This window comes from Pelodiscus sinensis, chromosome 28, assembly GCF_052426305.1.
Source record: "Pelodiscus sinensis isolate ZL-2025 chromosome 28, ASM5242630v1, whole genome shotgun sequence".
NCBI classification, from domain to species: domain Eukaryota; kingdom Metazoa; phylum Chordata; order Testudines; family Trionychidae; genus Pelodiscus; species Pelodiscus sinensis.
This window is the reverse complement of record NC_143079.1, coordinates 10,029,921-10,047,639: the sequence shown is the minus strand read 5'-3', so window position 1 is coordinate 10,047,639 and position 17,719 is coordinate 10,029,921. Positions and strand designations below refer to the sequence as shown.

Below are 17,719 nucleotides of genomic sequence, written 5' to 3'. Positions count from 1 at the left end.
GTCACCCACAAGCAATTGCTGTCTAAAGAGATGGCAAATTCAGACATGGGATTAGCAGGTGCAATTCCCATTGACCTGAGTGGAGCAGCCACTGCTCTATATCAGGGTTGAATTTGGTCTAGTGGATGGACCCAGGAGAGTGGGTTGCAGGACTCTCCTGGGTCCCATTGCTAGCTCCACTAACTGACAAAGAATTTCAAGCTCACATAACAGTTTATCCTTCTGTAAAATACAGAACTGCCTCCTAGAGGACCCATTGAAAGCCTGATTTGGCCACGTGTTTAAGCGTGTGCCTAATTCAAGCAGGTGACTAGTCCCATAATTACAAAGGAGTTACTCATATGCTGAAGTTTCTTGTGAACTAACTTCAATAGGACATCTCAAGTGCTTAAATTAGGTATGTGCAGAAGTTCCCTGTTGAGTTGGTGCCTAGAGTACCTTTATTTTTTGTAGTGTCACACCGGGCCCTTAGACACAAACCTGTTTAGTGCAAAACAATTAGGGTGTGTCTAGACTACAGGGTTTTTTTTTTGAAAAAAGTAGCCTTTTCTCGAAAAATCTTCCCCTGCATCTAGGCTGCTGCCGCATTCTATCAACAGTAAATCGAAAGAACGCAGCAGTTTTTTTGACCGTGGAAAACCTCATTTTATGAGGAAGAACGTCTTTTTTCAAAAGTGCTCTTTCCAAAAAAGCGCTATGTAATGCAAACTGTGCTTCTTTGAAAGAGAGCATCCAAACTGTCTGGGTGCTCTCTTTTGAAAAAGTGGCTTGCTTTTTCAGAAGTTCTGGTTGCAGTCTAGATGGAGCCTTAGGATGTGATCTAAATTCCATTTGACTCAAATGGAAGTCTTTGCATCAACTTCAGAGGGCATTGGGCCATGCTCTTGTTTTGTAAGGGTCTGTTGCAGCACCACTGAAGTTTTCAATGGGTGCAGGATCAGGCTCTTACATAGGTCCAATACCTCTCCAGTGAGGCTGGAGATGGGAAAGGTGACAACACTTCTTGTTGGTTCCATTGGAGTCAATGGGAGTTTTGACATAGGATCAAAGATTAGGCCCTCAGGATGGGATTCTAAAGTGAGGTATAGAACAGAAGGCTAAAATACTCAGACTTCACATATTTCTTTCTCTACATGCAATGTCCATGGGGAAAAGAGACAATTCTCTATAGAAGCTGCATATAGTTCTTTAGATTAACTTAATTAAATGGTAGCCTTCTTATTCATGATCTTCATTCATTGACAATGGGTAAGATATTCAACAATAGGATGTACAAGAGAAAATAGAATTGTTACATTAACGAGCAGAAATCCTGTGTAAGCTCTTAGAGCAGGAACCAGCTTTCATCATACCTAGTGAAATGGAACTTTAACTTTGGGCCATTTGGGGGTTAATTTTTTTTCAAACCAATCACTGACTCCCACTGATTTCCATGGGAATTCAGGTGCTGATGGCTTGCAAGATGAGACTCTTCATGTCTTCTTGATTTAGCTGCAGAAAATTTTAGCTCTGCTAAATTTGCTTGAATATTGCTATTTTTGAAAAGAGTAAACAATCTCGGTGCTTGCTTGTACCTTATGGTGCCTACGAATATGTGCCAACTTGCACAATGTGGGAACATACATGGCATCAGTTCCAGAATGGAAGAATTATATATAAAAGGACAGGTTTTGTGCCATTTTGAGTTGGCTGCCATGCACTTCCAGCTTCTTCGTGTCATGGCAAAGATGGTGATGTTTCCTGACGGAGAGAACACAACATTCTTTCTCTATGTGTTGCTCATCTCGGGTACATAAGTGAGAAAATGTGTCTGACATAGAGCAAGAATATGGCCCTCAGCACTAAAGCATTTCCTGGTAAATGAATGTTGGTTAACTCATTCATATCTGGAGCTATTTCATTTTTTTTCATTGCACTCTGCTTTCTTAGAAAGTTGCTCTTCATTTAGATCTTTGGTCAGCGTTACATATGAAGTTGGGGGTGGGGGGTTAGCAGTGTAAAGAAAGTAAGATCTAATTTCCAGAGATACTGGCGCCCTCTTCACACTTGAACCTCTTTAATCTGGGAAACAGGTTATGTCAGATTAAAGATTTTGCCAGGCCAGAGTGGGCCCCATGAGGTGGTGGAGATGGTGGGACACTTACCTGCTGTCCTGCTGCCGGAGACACATGTGGCTCTGTGCCCCGCACTGCGAGGGAGAGTCGGAGAGAAGCCTGAGCAGAAGCAGCTCTGCACATGGCCATTCCCCTAGCTAGAGGGGGAGGGCTAGAGCACAGAATCACGTCCTCCTCCATACCATGGGTGCACCCAGATTAGAGACACCCAGAGCACAGAGATTTCAGTGTAACTAGATGGTATAGGGCACTTTTCACCGACAGATATCCAAGCATATCCCAAATAAGGTATCCGAGTCCCCATTTTGCATATGAGCAGGGAAGTGACTGTCCCATGGAGACCCAGTACATCAGTAGCAGAGCTAAGAATGGAATCTGTGTCTATTCTGTACCAGACCACTGTCTTCTGAACTAGGGCCTACTGCCTCTTCACTGCAGGAGGCAGTGCCCTGCACCTCTGAAAATCAGACCCTTCATTGTTAGATAGGGGTGAAATGCTTTCCCATTCGGCTTCTTATATCCTGCCCATCACTCGTGACATTTTACCATGGATGGTGCCCAAATTGACCAAATGAATGTTTACATGTTTTTGGGATGAGAATGGCACGGGTAACTAGAATGTATCAAACCGCCCTCCTCTCCTAAGCCCAGAAGGATTGCTGTAGCATTTTAATTCAAAACCACAGTATCATAGTTGGCATGTCTGATGTCCAGTCCACTGCAGAAAAATATTTGATTTGTAGTAATAAATACCTTGAAAGATCAGTTTGCACTCTTATGTGAATGAGTCTTATATCCCCAGATGATACAGTTGTGCTTTGTAATATTTCTTTTGGTTTGTCTGTTGCCCCTAGCTAACTTACATTCAGTTGTGGTCAAGCAGTGAAATGTCATCATTAAAAATACTGTTTGGAAAGAAATGAGTATTACTGTATAACACTACAGGGAGCCTACAGATTGATTACATTGAATTAGACCATTCTAATCACTGTCATACCTCGGGGGTGTGGTGCTTTCAGATGCTTTAGAAGAAAGTAGCTGGATTTGGGCAATTATGGCATAACCTGTCTGTAAAGGAAAATTCTTCATCACCCTTATCCATCAGTTGTTGACCTACATCTGGAAATACGAGTTTAATGTTTGGAGTACGCATACTTGGTAGCCAACAGGTGTCTGAGCCATAGCCTAATTTTGCTAAGAGCTCTGCTTCCATGTTGGCACTTAAAATGAGATCATTACCGAGCAAGATGAACAAAGAACTGACTCAACTGTGAGAGGCTGATGTGGACATCTTGGAGTGCCTGAGCATCCATCACAATCCCTAGGATTGTGCATCTCACTCGCAAAACTTGGCAAATCTCCTCTCAAAAGAGGGCAGCTCCTATTCTCCGCATGGCCCTCTGACATTCAACTCACCTGGACTGAGTTCCCAACAGCTTGCCCTCAGGCAGGTACCCGTCTTAGCTAGACATCAAGAGACAGGAGACCACTGCGGAAAAGTGACCAGGCTTGAACATCTTCAGCATCTTTCAGGCCCCTGTTTGTGATTCCCCTGCTGGCTGCACGCTGACCAGGACAGAACAGATGGTACGCAGCCCACGAGCGAGTGAGTCACTCTTCCCCTCCACTTCCTACCTGCAGAGGTTGCAGCCTCGCCTATATAGGCTTCACTGTTCATTCTGGATCTCCTTGGTGGACCAGCTAAGGACAACAGGTCTGGTTCTATCCCATGCCTTGCTGGTCGCATTCAGGCAGAGGTGAGAGTGAAATGAACCAGCAAGAAAGTGTCGGCAAAGTCTAACCAGCTGCTTAGAACCTCTATGGCGCATCGGAAAGACACTCTGCTCCCAACCTCTCCCTGGACCTGCCTCTCCTCTGGCTTTGTCTGTACAGCAGCAGCCCCGCAGGGCTGGGAACGGTCCAGCAGCTGGAGGAGCTGCTGGCATTCTGCTCCTTTCTCTGCTACCCCTTCCAGTGGAGAAGGGAGCAGAATTCCCAGCCTGCTCCCACCCTAGGCCTGTTCTCTAGCAGAGACGGTGTTGTACAGAGCCGGAGGAGAGACAGCTATGTGGAAGGACTGTGGGGGCAGAGTGGGGAAAAGCAGCAGAACTGGGGGCAGCTGCCCCAGTTACCCTTCCCTCCAGTTAACATGGGATCAGGAGGTCAGGGGAAGAGCTTCCGGGACCATGCTGGTACCTCCTCCCCATCCCTGGGGATTAAACAATTTTACTTTCATCCCTGCATACAATGTAAGTTAAGGCAACTCCCTCCCTTGGGGGAAAATGTATACTTATCCACCTTTTGTAAAATGCCTTCAGCTCTACTGGTGAAAAGTGCCATAGTAGAACTGAAGTATTTTTACTGGCTCTCCCTTTGCTCTTCTTCGACACCTTTGCGAAGATTGATTTTAATAGTTACAGTGCAAACTGTGAATTTGATATCAAGTAAAAGGGTGTCACAAGGAGGAGGGAGAAAACTTGTTCTTCATGGCCTCTGAGGATAGAACAAGAAGCAACGGGCTTAAACTGCAGCAAGGGAGGTTTAGGTTGGGCATTAGGAAAAAGTTCCTAACTCTCAGGGTGGTTAAACACTGGAATAAGTTGTCTAGGGAGGGTGTGGAATCCCCATCTCTGGAGATATTTAAGAGTAGGTTAGACAAATGTCTATCAGGGATGGTCTAGACAGTTCTGGGTCCTGCCATGGACTCGATGTCCTCTCAAGGTCCCTTCCGATCCTAGTATTCTGTGATTCTATGAAAAGGCTTCGCTTATTGCAGTTCACTCATATCTCACTCCCCCAAATCCCATTTTTCCCCTAAAACTTTCTGCTGAAATGCAAATATACTGTAAATTGGTGTAAAGCTTTCAGTGTTGCATGATTTCAAGTCAGGAGAATCATTAAATTACAGTCTTTCATTCCTGCTCTATTGAGAAAAAGCCACCATTCATTCTATGACTTGGACCATGGGCAAAGGGAAGTCTTGGAGTCACAAGTAGTTAAAGATCAGTGTTAATAATGCTGATGATTGAAATCACTAGCACAATATTACTTAAATCATAAGCTCTGAGCTATAAACAAAATTAACATGAGACTTTTGGGTTGCTTCTTTACGAAGAAAGGGAAGCCAGAGAAGAGAATATTATCACTACTGAGAATTATACTTCAATTAGCACTACATTGTGGACTCATTACTCCACTTGAATGTTTTTTATTAGTGATTTATTGGTTGGGATGAGGGAAGAGAAGTTTTCTAGCAAAAAACTTTGACATAAATAACAAAGAATAATTATTTTTAACTGAGAGCTTTTTTATTTCTGGTGAAAATTTTGAAATCTCAAATATTTTGACTGGAAACCAGCTGCAACAATGCACCCGCATGTCCCCTCTTGGAGTGAGAGGGTGATAGATCATGGCAGTCCCCTGGCTGCAATGCAGCGCGGAACATCACACCTGACTGGCATGGGAGTGTGAGTCACTGTGGTAGCATTTCAGAGTAGAGTAGGTGGATAGAAATCTGAACATCCCCCGCATGTAGAGAAAGTTCAGAACCTGAATGGTGACCAAGATAAACATGTTGTATAGTAGCGCAATTCTGCAACATTCATGTTGTGTATCTGATTTGGAAATAATTGTTGGTTGCATGACACTAGAACTCAGCTCTATTACTGGCTCTGCCACTGATCTTCAAGATGACTTTAGGCAAGTGCTTTCACCTCCCTGTACCTCAGTTTCCCCATCTGTACAATGGGAATAATAATACTGCCCTCCTCTGCAAAGAACTGTGACGTCTACTGAGGAGAAGAGGATACCATGATTAGCACTAATCACGCAGAGTGCAGGGATAACACAAATGCTGTATCGCTTGTAGTGGATGGGGAGAGTGAAACTACAGAATACTCTTAAAATATTAAAGAACTTTAAGCACATTCTAAAGTCAAGAGGCTATAAGGAAATTGCAAGGAATCATTCCACTTATGCCCGCAGAACAGAATATGAGTGGGACTTCAATGATTCATAGACCTTCCGTATAGGAACAAATGTTACCATTTGTCAATATTTCCTAGTGTATGACACAGGTATAAAGTCTATCTGCATCAATGTATCATGAAGCTAATTTATGCTTGATGTTCTAACCCTAGATCGAGCCCTGTTTTGACTACTATGTGACCTACGTGTGAAAGTTGCCTTATTGTCAGTGCTGTATTAGCTATTAGGTATTCACAGTGCACAGTAGGGGATGCCGAACAAGTATGTAAGAGTCTGGACTGGTGACTTGAGCTGTAGATACACTTGAGCTCATTTTGATTTGGGGGCTGGACTTGTTGATCTCCGAGGTCTCGTCCAACCCTAGGATTCTGTGGTCTACACAACAGTGAGGCACAGGCTAGTCAGGTCTACCTGGGTCAAAGGTACATGCACGAAACACCGCCACCCATTATGCCATGTCTCACTGCTGTTGTGACTCAAACACGTGTTCTGATTGCAGTGTGGACCTACCCAGTGAAGCAGGAAATAAAGACAGGCCAGGATTTCTCCCGACCAGGGAGCCCTAGGAGTCTGCAATCTTTAAGTTCAGTATTAACCGCTATGTAAAATTGATTGTTTTTCAGTATTTGCTTTGTGGTTTGGAAATAAACAGACTGACCTTGAGATACCAGAACCTTTTATTGTGCTGTTAGGGTGACGCCAACAAGTCTGAAATTTTAGCAATGAGATCACGGTTCATTATTGTGGCACCTACAGAAACGGATCTCAAAGGCGGTATACAGACATTTAACTAAAGACAGTGCCTGCCTCCCAAGAGTTTACAGCTTTAGTCCTATCACTGACTTTGTTACTTCTTCAGCTCCGGGTTTACGCTTAGAACGATGATAAGTTCATGGCAGCTTTGGGTGGAATGGACAGGCAGACGGTTAGATTGCAAATTACCTTTTTGTAAAGTTGGGAAGCAAACTTTTAAAGAGGAAGAGAAACTAGAATTAGAATTTCCCTCCATGATTTTCCATCTGTCTAAGAAAAGATTGAAAGTAGTCCCAAGGCATGACACTGCATCTATTAATTCTGGGAGCAACACTCCACACATGGCTAATGATCCACTCTATGGATTCATTTCTTTTGGTTTCAATAGCTTAGTTTGGGGCATTAGGATGATGGATTTTGCTGGATCCTGAAGGGCTCCATTTGAAAGTCAAATCTCTTGCCCCTGTGTGGAAGAATGCTTAACCCTTTCAGCACCCTTGACGAGCTTACTGTTCCTCAGAAGGGGAACTGAAGATGAATTTCTTTCAGTTCCTCAATCCTTCTTCTCCCCAGCCTCTTTCCATAGCGCTATGCAAGTAACCGAAGTATGGGTTGGAAAAGTGGATTGTAAGGTGGATAGAAAGCTAGATAGATTGTCAAGGTCAATGAGCAGTGATCAATAGCTGGATGTCTGGTGGGCAGTCAGTATAGAGTGGAGTGACCCAAAGATCAGTTCTGGGGTCAGTTTTCTTTAACTTCTTTATTAATGACATGGATGAGAGGATGGATTACACCAGGGGCGGGCAATAATTTTAGATGGGGGGGGGGGGGGACACTTCAGAAATTTTTAAAGTGACCCCAGGCCTGGAAGGGGTGGGGCTTCGGGTGGAAGGGGCTGTGCCACACTTCTGTGCTTCCCTGCCCACAGACCTTGACTGGCCAGAGGTGGGGGGAGCATGTGAAGTCTTTGCTCCTGCCCCCAAGAAAGAACCCATAGCTATTCTGAACAGCTGGCGGTTCCCTCTCTGCTCCTGCACCCCGGCAGTGGAAGGTTACTTCGTGTACTTCCCCTGCCCCAGGTCAATCAGCGTCTGGGGGTGGAGGGAGCACAGGAAGTCACTCGCTCCCTGCCCCCGCCCTTCAAGGGGGTGCCACACTTAGTCAACTGCCAGCTGAGCAGCAGCTGGTGGTTGATTCTAAGCACCATGTGCCCCTTGTAGGGCAGGAGGAGACTCTGGGCCCTGATTGGCCTGGGGCGGGGAAAGCACGCAAAGTCTTTCACTTTCTGCTCTCGCTCTGCAAGGGGCGCAAGGTGCTTAGTCAACCCTGGTGGTTGATTCTTAACGCCGTGCAGCCCTGATGGAGGAGGAGACTTTGAGCTCTCCCCAGTCTGATTGGCCTGGTGGTGGGAGAGTTGCAGGGCATCTGTGGGCTGGATCAATCCATTTGACAGCCGCATCCGTCCTGTGGAGGTCCATTTGACCACCCCTGGATGACACCTCAGCAAGTTTGCAGATGACACTAAGCTAGGGGAAGAGGTAGATATATTGGAGAGTAGGGATAGGTCCAGAGTGACCTAGACAAATAGAGGTTTGGGCTAAAAGAAATCTGAGGTTGAAAAAGGACAAGTGCAGAGTCCTGCACTTGCAACAGAAGAATCCTAAGCCCTGCTACAGGCAGGGGACCGACAAGCTAAGCAGCAGTTCTGCAGAAAGGGACCTGGGGAACACAGTGGATGAGAAGCTGGATATGAGTCAACAGGGTGCCCTTGTAGTCAAGAAGGCTAATGGGATATTGGGGTGCATTAGTAGGAGCATTGCCAGCAGATCTAGAGAAGTGATTATTTCCCTTTATTTGGCACTGGTGAGGCCACATCTGGAGTACTGCATCCCATTCTGGGGCCCCCATTACAGAAAGGAAGTGGGTGAATTGGAGAGAGTCCAGCAGAGGGCAACCAAAATGATTAGGGGGCTGGAGCATATGACTTATGAGAGAAGCTGAGGGATTTGGGTTTATTTAATCTACAGAAGAGAAGAGTGAAGGGGGATTGGTAGCAGTCTTTATATATATCTGAAGGGTGTTCCAAAGAGGATGGAGATGCTGTTCTCAGTGGTGACAGATGGCAGAACGAGGAGCAATGGTCTCAAGATGCAGTGGACGAGGTCTTGCCTGGATATTAGGAAAAGCTATTTCCTTAGGAGGACGCTGGAATGGGTTGTCTAGGGAGGTGGTAGAATCTCCATCCCTAGAAGTTTTTAAGTTCCGGCTTGACAATGTCCTGGCCGGAATGATTTAATTAGAATTCATCCTGCTTTCGGCAGGGGGTTGAGCTCGATGACTCCTGAGGTCTCTTCCAACCCTGTGAGTCACTGATTCTACAATCCCCCCTCTCCCTTCATAGACTCATAGACTTTAAGGTCAGAAGGGACCATTATGATCAACTAGTCTGACCCCCTGCACAGTGCAGGCCACAGAATCTCGCCCACCCCTCTTAGAATAATCCTCTCACCTATGTCTCAGATATTGAAGCCTTCCAATACTTTGAAGGCCCCAAGATGCAGAGAATCCTTCAGCTGTGATCTGTGCCCAATGCTACAGAGGAAGGCGAAAAACCTCCAGGGCCTCTGCCAATCTTCCCCTAATTCTACCTGGCCATTTCCCTCAACTTTGATTCTTCTCAAAGCAAACCTACTGAGGGTCTGTTCCTTTGCTGCCTCACCTGTGCTCTTTGCTGTCCCTTCAACTTACTTCTCTCTATCCCCTATCTATCCAAATGTGCCTTCACTGCTAGTCCCACTCTTTGGTGGTTCCTAGGTTGACAGTCGGTTGTAAAAAGGCAAGTCCCACTGGCAGGACTGGGCAGAGGGGGCAGGCCTCATACTAGGCCAAAGTTCTCTTTTTAACCCTTTTCCACATTAATATACCACCCCCATGCAAACTACAAGATCTGAGAAATCAGTCGCTTCCTGAAATGGGAGGTTCTCCACCTGAGAACTAGATAAGAATAGGAATGATGAAGAGGTGAAGGTGCTAACCTGAGACTGTGGAGATCAGGTCTTAATTCAAAGCAGGATATATTTACACTGCAGTTAGATACCAGCTGATGGCATGCCAGAGGTCTCAGACTCATGAGGCTTGGGTTAATGGGGCTGCTGAACTGCAGGGTAGACCTTTGGGTTTGGGCTGCCAGCTTGCAAAGTCCTAGACCTTGAATTTGAATTGTAAACTGGTTAACCGGTAGGTTAGAGCAGCCTCCTGCCCAAAGTGGGCAGGGGCTGCTCCATCCCAGTGAGGTATGCCACAGGATCAGGGGAAGGCGCTCTAGACCAGCCGGAGCAGTCTCTGTCCACGGTGAGCCCAGTCTGGATGGAGCAGCATACCATGGGCAGGGATGGTCCAGACCAAGCCCCACTCATAGCGGGGGTGCTGCTCCAGCCTGGCCATGACAGGCAAGGGGGGTGCCCTGTTTAAGTGGTTAACCAGTTCAACATAATGTTTAACCATTCAACTGATTAAATGGGATTTTACATCCCTGCTCGAATGTCTACACCACAGTTAAACAGCCTCTTAGCCTGGGTCACTTGGCATGGGCTAGACACAGGTTTTTAATTGTAGACTTTCCTGCATTTCTGTGGGCATGTCACGTTTTTGCATCTGTTTCCCCATAAGTAAACTAAGGTATTTTGAATTCTCTACCTCACATAGATATTGGGGAGGATGCCTTAAGGTTTGTGAGGTACTCAGATACTGATTCAAAGAAGACTAAACGGGTCCCTAAGAATACCTAAGCAAAGGGAACAAAAACATAAACTGATTAAAGTCCCAGACAGTCGAGTGGGACAGAAAATTGATTGGGAGAGGCAAATTTCATGGAGTTTTGTTCATTTTCCACCTATTAATCCTTCCTGGCAGTAAAAAAAAAATGGAACCTATGCCAACAGAAAAGTAAAAAAGTAACATACATAACATTATATTCTTCACTACAGGATATCTTTGTTCAAGGCCAAATATGATAGCAGTGCGAGTTTTTAAGGATTGCACTCAACCAATGCTATCTGAGTTTATATGGTTTAGAGTACATATATTTACTAGTTTGGGGTTTTTTTTGCCTTCCACTTAGTCTTTTTCAATGACGCATATACACTGAGATGACACTTGTATTGGTTAAATATGAAGTAGCTACTATGCTTTCTACCAACAAATTATGGGATGCCTGAGAACTCTGGACCAGTTTATAGATTTAAGATGATTGTTCTCATTACCTATTCTTCCAAAGGGAAAGCACTTCTAATGATTTACTTGTCTAAAGAAAACCTCAGACAGCTTAATAGGAGAAACTGAGCTCTTCCTTGGAAATATTTCATGGGAAGGGTGGCGGGGCCTAAGATTTGAGAGGGAAAACTCCTGGAGTCTCCCCTAGACTCTGCTGTGAACTTTTCTGAGTGACCTTGGGCAAATTGGCTTGTGGTTAGTATCAATTAGGGGTGAGGGCACTGGTCGTGGGTGAACCTGCGGCTCGGAGAGATGGCATCACAGCCATAGCCTGCACTGGCCCCGGAGCATCAGCTGGTGGCATAGCAACAGCCAACCCCAGAGTGCTGGAGAAGAGAGCCCCAGCCTTGAAGACTACCAGCCTCAGTGCCGTGTGGCCAAAATGGCCCCAACTCCAGGAGGACAGGAAGGCCCCCAGCCTTTGGCACTGGAACAGCAGACTGAGGGCACATTTAGACCAGTGTTTCTCAACTTTTTTTTATAAAGTACCCTTTTTTAATTGTAAGTCCCCTATTTCAAAAAAATAAAATTGTAAGTACCACCAGTACTTACAGTTTTCAGACACACACAATTGTTTTCTACCATTGCAACACATTTGTTGAAACAATTTAATCATAGCCAGGCAGGCAATGAAGTTTTGGGGTATAAAAAGTACAAAAATAATAAAACGCTGTAAAACTTAAAACAAAAATTCAGTTTTCTCCAAATTTCAGTTGTGTGGATGTATCCCCAGATTTCTCTCGAGTACCCCTAAGGGCACTCATACCACTGGTTGAGAAACACTGGTCTAGACTACCCTCTGCTTCTGAAAGATGATATACAAATTAGGTGTGAATTTGCGTATCTTCTTCTGATCCCTTTTTCGGAAGTTTTTTTGGAAAAAAAAAAAAAGCAGTCTAGATGGGGGTTTTCGCACAAAAAAACCCTTTTTCGAAAGAACCCTTATTCCTCAAAAATGAGGTTTACAGGGTTCTTTCGAAAAAGGGGGGTTTTGTGCGACAACCCGTCTAAACTTCATTTTTTTGTTTTTTTTTAAAGGGATCAGAAGAAGATATGCAAATTTGTGCCTAATTTGCATATCTTTCAGAAGCTGAGGGTAGTCAAATGAAAGAGTCCCATTCAATCACACCAAGTAAGGCAGACAGCTAAATAGTGAAAAGTTTTTAAAGTGCTTATACGCAAACGCTAGAAGTCTCAATAGTAAGATGGGTGAACGAGAGTGCTTTGTATTGAATGAAGATATTGATATAATCAGCATTTGGTGGAATGAGAATAATCAGAAATTTGGTGGAATGAAAATAATCAATGGGACACAGGGTACAAAACATATCCGAAGGACAGAACGGGTCGTGCTGGTGGGGGAGCGGCGCTATATGTGAAAGAAAATGTAGAATCACATGAAGTAAAAATCATAAATGAACCAAACTGTTCCATAGAATCTTTGTGGAATGTAATTCTGTGCTGCGATAGTATGAATATAGCAGTAGGACTATTTGACTGACCACCTGGCCAGGATGGTGATAGTGATTGTGAAATGAGCAGGCAGATTAGAGAATATATACAAATAAAAAGCTCAATAATAATGGGAGATTTCAACTATCCCCATATTGACTGGATACATGTCCACTCAGGATGGGCTACAGAAATAAAGTTTCTTGACACCTTAAATGACTGCTTCTTACTGCAGCTCGTTCTGGAACCCACAAGAGGAGAGGCAATTCCTGATTTAGTCCTAAAGGGAGTGCAGGATCTGCTCTAGGAGGTGACTATAGCTGGACTGCTTGGAAATAGTGACCATACTCTAAATGTGACACTGTGGAGTTTAATTTCAGAATGGGGAACTACACAAAAATGAGGAGGTTAGTTTAACAGAAATGAAAAGGTACAGTGCAATAAGTACACTTGGAAACTTTTCTGACACCATAATAAAGGCTCAACTTAAATGTTTACCCCCTTCCCCCCCAAAAAAAAAACAGTAAGAGAACTAAAAAAGAGCCACCATGGCTTAACAACCAAGTAAAAGAAGCAGTGAGAGATAAAAAGACATAATTTAAAAAGTGGAAGTGAAATCCTAGTGAGGAAAATAGAAAGGAGCATAAAGTCTGTAAAATGAAGTGTAAAAATATAATTAGGAAGGCCAAAAAGAAATTTAAAGAAGAGCCAGCAAAAAAATTCTAAAAGTAATGGCAAATGTTTTTTTTTAAGTATATCAGAAGCAGGAAGCCTGCTAAACAGCCAATGGGGCCCCTTGGATGATCAAGATGCTATAGGAGCATTCAAGAATGATAAGTTCATTGCAGAAAATTTAAATGAATTCTTTGCTTCGGTCTTAATGACTAAGGGAGATTTCCCAAACCTGAGCCATTCTTTTTAGGTGACGAATCTGAAGAATTGTCCCAGATTGAGGTCTTATTAAAGGAGGTTTGGGAAGAAATTGATAAACTGAACAGTAATATGTCACCAGGAGCAGATGGCATTTCAGTTGTGAAAGAACTCAAATGTGAAATTGTGGAACTACTCACTGTGGTTTGTAATCTATCCTTTAAATCAGCTTCTCTACCTAATGACAGGATGATAGCTAAGGTGACACCAATTTTTTAAAAGGGCTCTAGGGGTGATCCTGGCATTTACAGGTTGGTAGGTCTAACTTCAGTACTGGCCAAATTGAAAATTCTGTTCTTTACTATGTTTCAATCAGACACTTGGATGAACATAATTTTTTGAGAAGTCAACATGGTTTCTGTGAAGAGATACCATACCTCACTAATCTACTAGAATTTTTTGAAGGTGTCAGCCAGCATGGGGACAAGGGAGATCCAGTGGATATAGTGTACTTATGATTCTATGAAAGGCTTTCTAGAAACCTAGAGTTGGAAGATACCTTAGGAGGTCATCGAGTCCAACCCCCAGCCCAAAGCAGGACCAACCCCAACTAAATCATCTCAGTCCTTCACAAAAGGCTTCTTAAGCAAAGTAAGCTGTCATGGGATAAGAGGGAAGGTCCTGTCATGGACTGATAACTGGTTAAAAGACAGGAAACAAAGGGCTTGAATAAATGGTCAGTTTTCAGAATGGAGACCGTTAACTTGTGGTGTTCCCTAGGGGTCCAGTCATGGACTGATAACTGGTTAAAAGACAGGAAACAAAGGGCTTGAATAAATGGTCAGTTTTCAGAATGGAGACCGTTAACTTGTGGTGTTCCCTAGGGGTCCATACTGGGACCAGTCGTATATCAACATACTTATAAATGGTCATGAGATAGGGATAAACAGTGAGGTTTTAAAATTTGCAGATGATATTAATGTAGTGAAGTCTAAAGAAGACTGTGAAGAGCTACCAAAGGACCTCACAAAACTAGGTGACTGGGTAACAAAGTAGCAGATGAATTTTAATGCTGGTAAATGCAGAATAATGCACATTGGAAAACATAATTCCAACCGTATGTATAAAATAATGGGAACTAAAATAGCTGTTACCACTCTCATGTGATGATTCTTTCAGTATATTTTTAGATTCAGGGATGCAGGACAAACCAATGAGAGAGAAATTTAAACTTAACCACTTTCTATTTTATTGAAAGCTCAAGCAATTACTATAACCAAATAACTTTGCAAGTAAAAGGGTCAATACAATTCCCATAAGCAATGCAAGACAGATATACACAGCACAAATCACAACACAAGCTTCAGCCATAATTCATTATAGGCTAACTTATTACTATGCAATATAAATTTTATTTGCTATAAATTTTAAAGAAGGTTAGCTTAATATACAAATAATGCAAAGCAGTTAATGCAAAACTAGCTATACTAGAATATCTAAGCCTAAAGCACTTACAGTTCACCCTTGATCCTCAACAATCTCCGGACAAGAGATGGTGGTTTTATTCCTTCCCGCTCACTGGGACGTCCTAGACTGCCTGATGTGGATGAACAAGCCCAAAACTTCTACTTACGTGAACAGAGTTTGCAGGTCCACTCTGTTCCTCCCTCCCAAAGCACATGCTTGCAGAAGCATCCTTTATACAAGGCGGGACTCAGTTGCTCCACATCTTGTTGCCATGTGGTGTTCATCATACACATTTCTGTATTCCAATGCCCTTAGGCTATGTCTACACTACAGTTTTTCCGGGATACCTCTGGTCCAGGGAATGCGTCTGCTCTTCTGAAATTTTGTTTTGGAAGAGCAGACGCGCTTTTTCGGCATCCCGGTAAACCTCGTTTTACGAGAGAGAAGGAATGTTCTGAAAGGGATTTTTTCCCGACATTTGGCCCAGCGTAGATGGGCCAAATGTCAAAAAAGCCTCTTCTGAAAAATGAAATGGAAAAAGCTACGCAATTTTGCGGTTTGCAATTTGTGTAGCTTTTTCTGGAAGAACAGCTTTGATATGCTACTCACTTTACTTAACATTATTTGTATGATCTTTTATTTACACCATTATCTGAAGTTGTTTGCTCCTTTTGTGGTTAGCACTTTCGTAAAATACAGGGTTTGTCCGTAGTGTCGCCCCCTATTTCTATAAGCTGTGTCATAATAATTCTGGAAATTTTAATGGCATACACTTTAATGATTTCAGCAGTTTAAGCAACTTATTTATAGGCCTGGCCCAATGACTGAGGGCACGGTCTTAGCAGTTTCAGCGTTTGGTTCGTAATTTACAGTTAGGCCTTTACCCCATTACGGAGTAAGAAGAGACTAAGGGGAATATGACAGAGGTCTATAAAATCATGACTATTATAAAGTAAATAAGGAAAACTTATTTACTTATTCCCATAACACAAGAACATGGGGGTAACCAAATGAAATGTATAGGTAGCAGGCTTAAAACAAACAAAAGGAAGTATTTCTTCACACAATACACAGACCACCTGTGGAACTCCTTGCCAGAGGATGTGGTGAAGACAAGGACTTTAATAGGGCTCAAAAAAACTAGATACATTTATTGAGGATCGGTCCATCAAAGGCTATTAGCCATGTTAGGCAGGAACGGTGTCTCTAGCCTCTGTTTGTCAAATTGAGAATGGGCAATAGGGGATGAATCACTTGATGATTACCTGTTTTGTTATTTTCCTTTGGGGCACCTGGCATTGGCCACCTTTGGAAGACTGTGCTTGATGAATATACTCGAAATAAGCTACCCAATTTGAGCTACGCAAATTGTGTACCTTATTTCGAGTCAATTTCAAAATAGCTTATTTCAAAAATTGGCACTGTCTACACAGCACTTATTTCAAGATAAATTGCTATTCCAAAACATCCCTTATTCATCATGGAATGAGGTTCATGGGGATGTCGGAATAGCGAGCCCATTATATTTCAGAATAATGGGCACGTTCAAAAGCCGTGGAATAGCTATTTCGGGATACCTCCAGTATCTAAAAATAGTGCTGCAGTATAGACATACACTTGGCCTAACCCAGTATGATGGTTCTTGTGTTCTTACTAGTAAAATCCATAATGTGGACACAATTATACTGATGTCCCAAGTAACAAGGTTTTATAATTTTTTTTGATAAGGGCCAGATTCTTATCTGATATAATTCCAGCACAACAGCTTTGATTTTGGTTGAGCTAAACATGAGCTGAAGATCTGACTCTGCATTAGAAACCAGTTTTGCAATCATTGTCCATGTAACTACATCTAATGTAGCATACTAAGTTTGAGTAAGAAAATTATAATTGAATAGGCCTGGGAGATAAGGCTCCCTTTATTGACTACTTTTGTGAGCTTGGCCAAGTTACAACTTGTCTGTGATTCATTTATCCATCTGTAATATGAGGATGATAATATATATTTCCAAAAGGAAGCTGCAAGGTTTAATACAAATGTTTGTAAACTGTTTGGAAACCTTCAAGTGCTAGGGTGAGAAATTAGCCCGTTAAAGTCAATGGGCCAGATCCCTATCTGATGAAAGTTGGTATAGCTATGTAGACTTATATGGAGCTTTGCTGGCCTGCAGCAGCTGAGAATCTTGCTATTTAGAACTAATTATGTGCACAAAGTGAAGAATGCACATAAGTGTCTGAAGGACTGAAGCCACTCGGGGCATGTTTGCACTAGAAATTATTTCGAAATAATATCTCTTGAAATAACTATTTTGAAATACCACTACAGGGAAGCCTTGAAATTAGTCCGAGGCAGGCTCCCTTAATGTGAATACTCTACCTAGACTTAGAGCCCCAGAAAGCACTGGGGAGGAATTACTTTGAATGGCTCTGGGGAGGAGTTATTTTGAAATGGCAGCAGTGGCGCATACACATGACCACTAGTTTGAAATAACTATTTTGAAATAAGTGTTATTCCTTCTTGTACTAGGGGGTCCGTGCCCGTCGGGTATTCGTGCCCTCGGGCCCTCGTCCCGCGCGGGCTTGAGACCCACAGTAACCAGTCTTCCTGCTTTCACGGCGGGAGCGGGGGTCCTAGTGGTAGGTTACACACTTGGTCGCAATGCCGCCGGTCTTCTGACCGAGCACTCCCTCTGCTACTGAGGGAGAGGGAAAGGGGGGCCCGGGCCCACCCTCACTCACGGGCCCCAGCCCAGGGCCCTAAGGACATGGAACTAGCGAGTACCGGTCCGGCTGACAGGGCTCCT

At 43.4% G+C, this 17,719-nt stretch overlaps 1 protein-coding gene across 2 annotated transcripts in view; it reads left to right on the top strand.

The window, feature by feature from the left end:
- The window catches only part of LRRTM4 (leucine rich repeat transmembrane neuronal 4), a 488,761-nt gene that overhangs the window by 314,860 nt on the left and 156,182 nt on the right, over window positions 1–17,719 (top strand). The gene's annotated exons all lie outside the window — the stretch shown is intronic.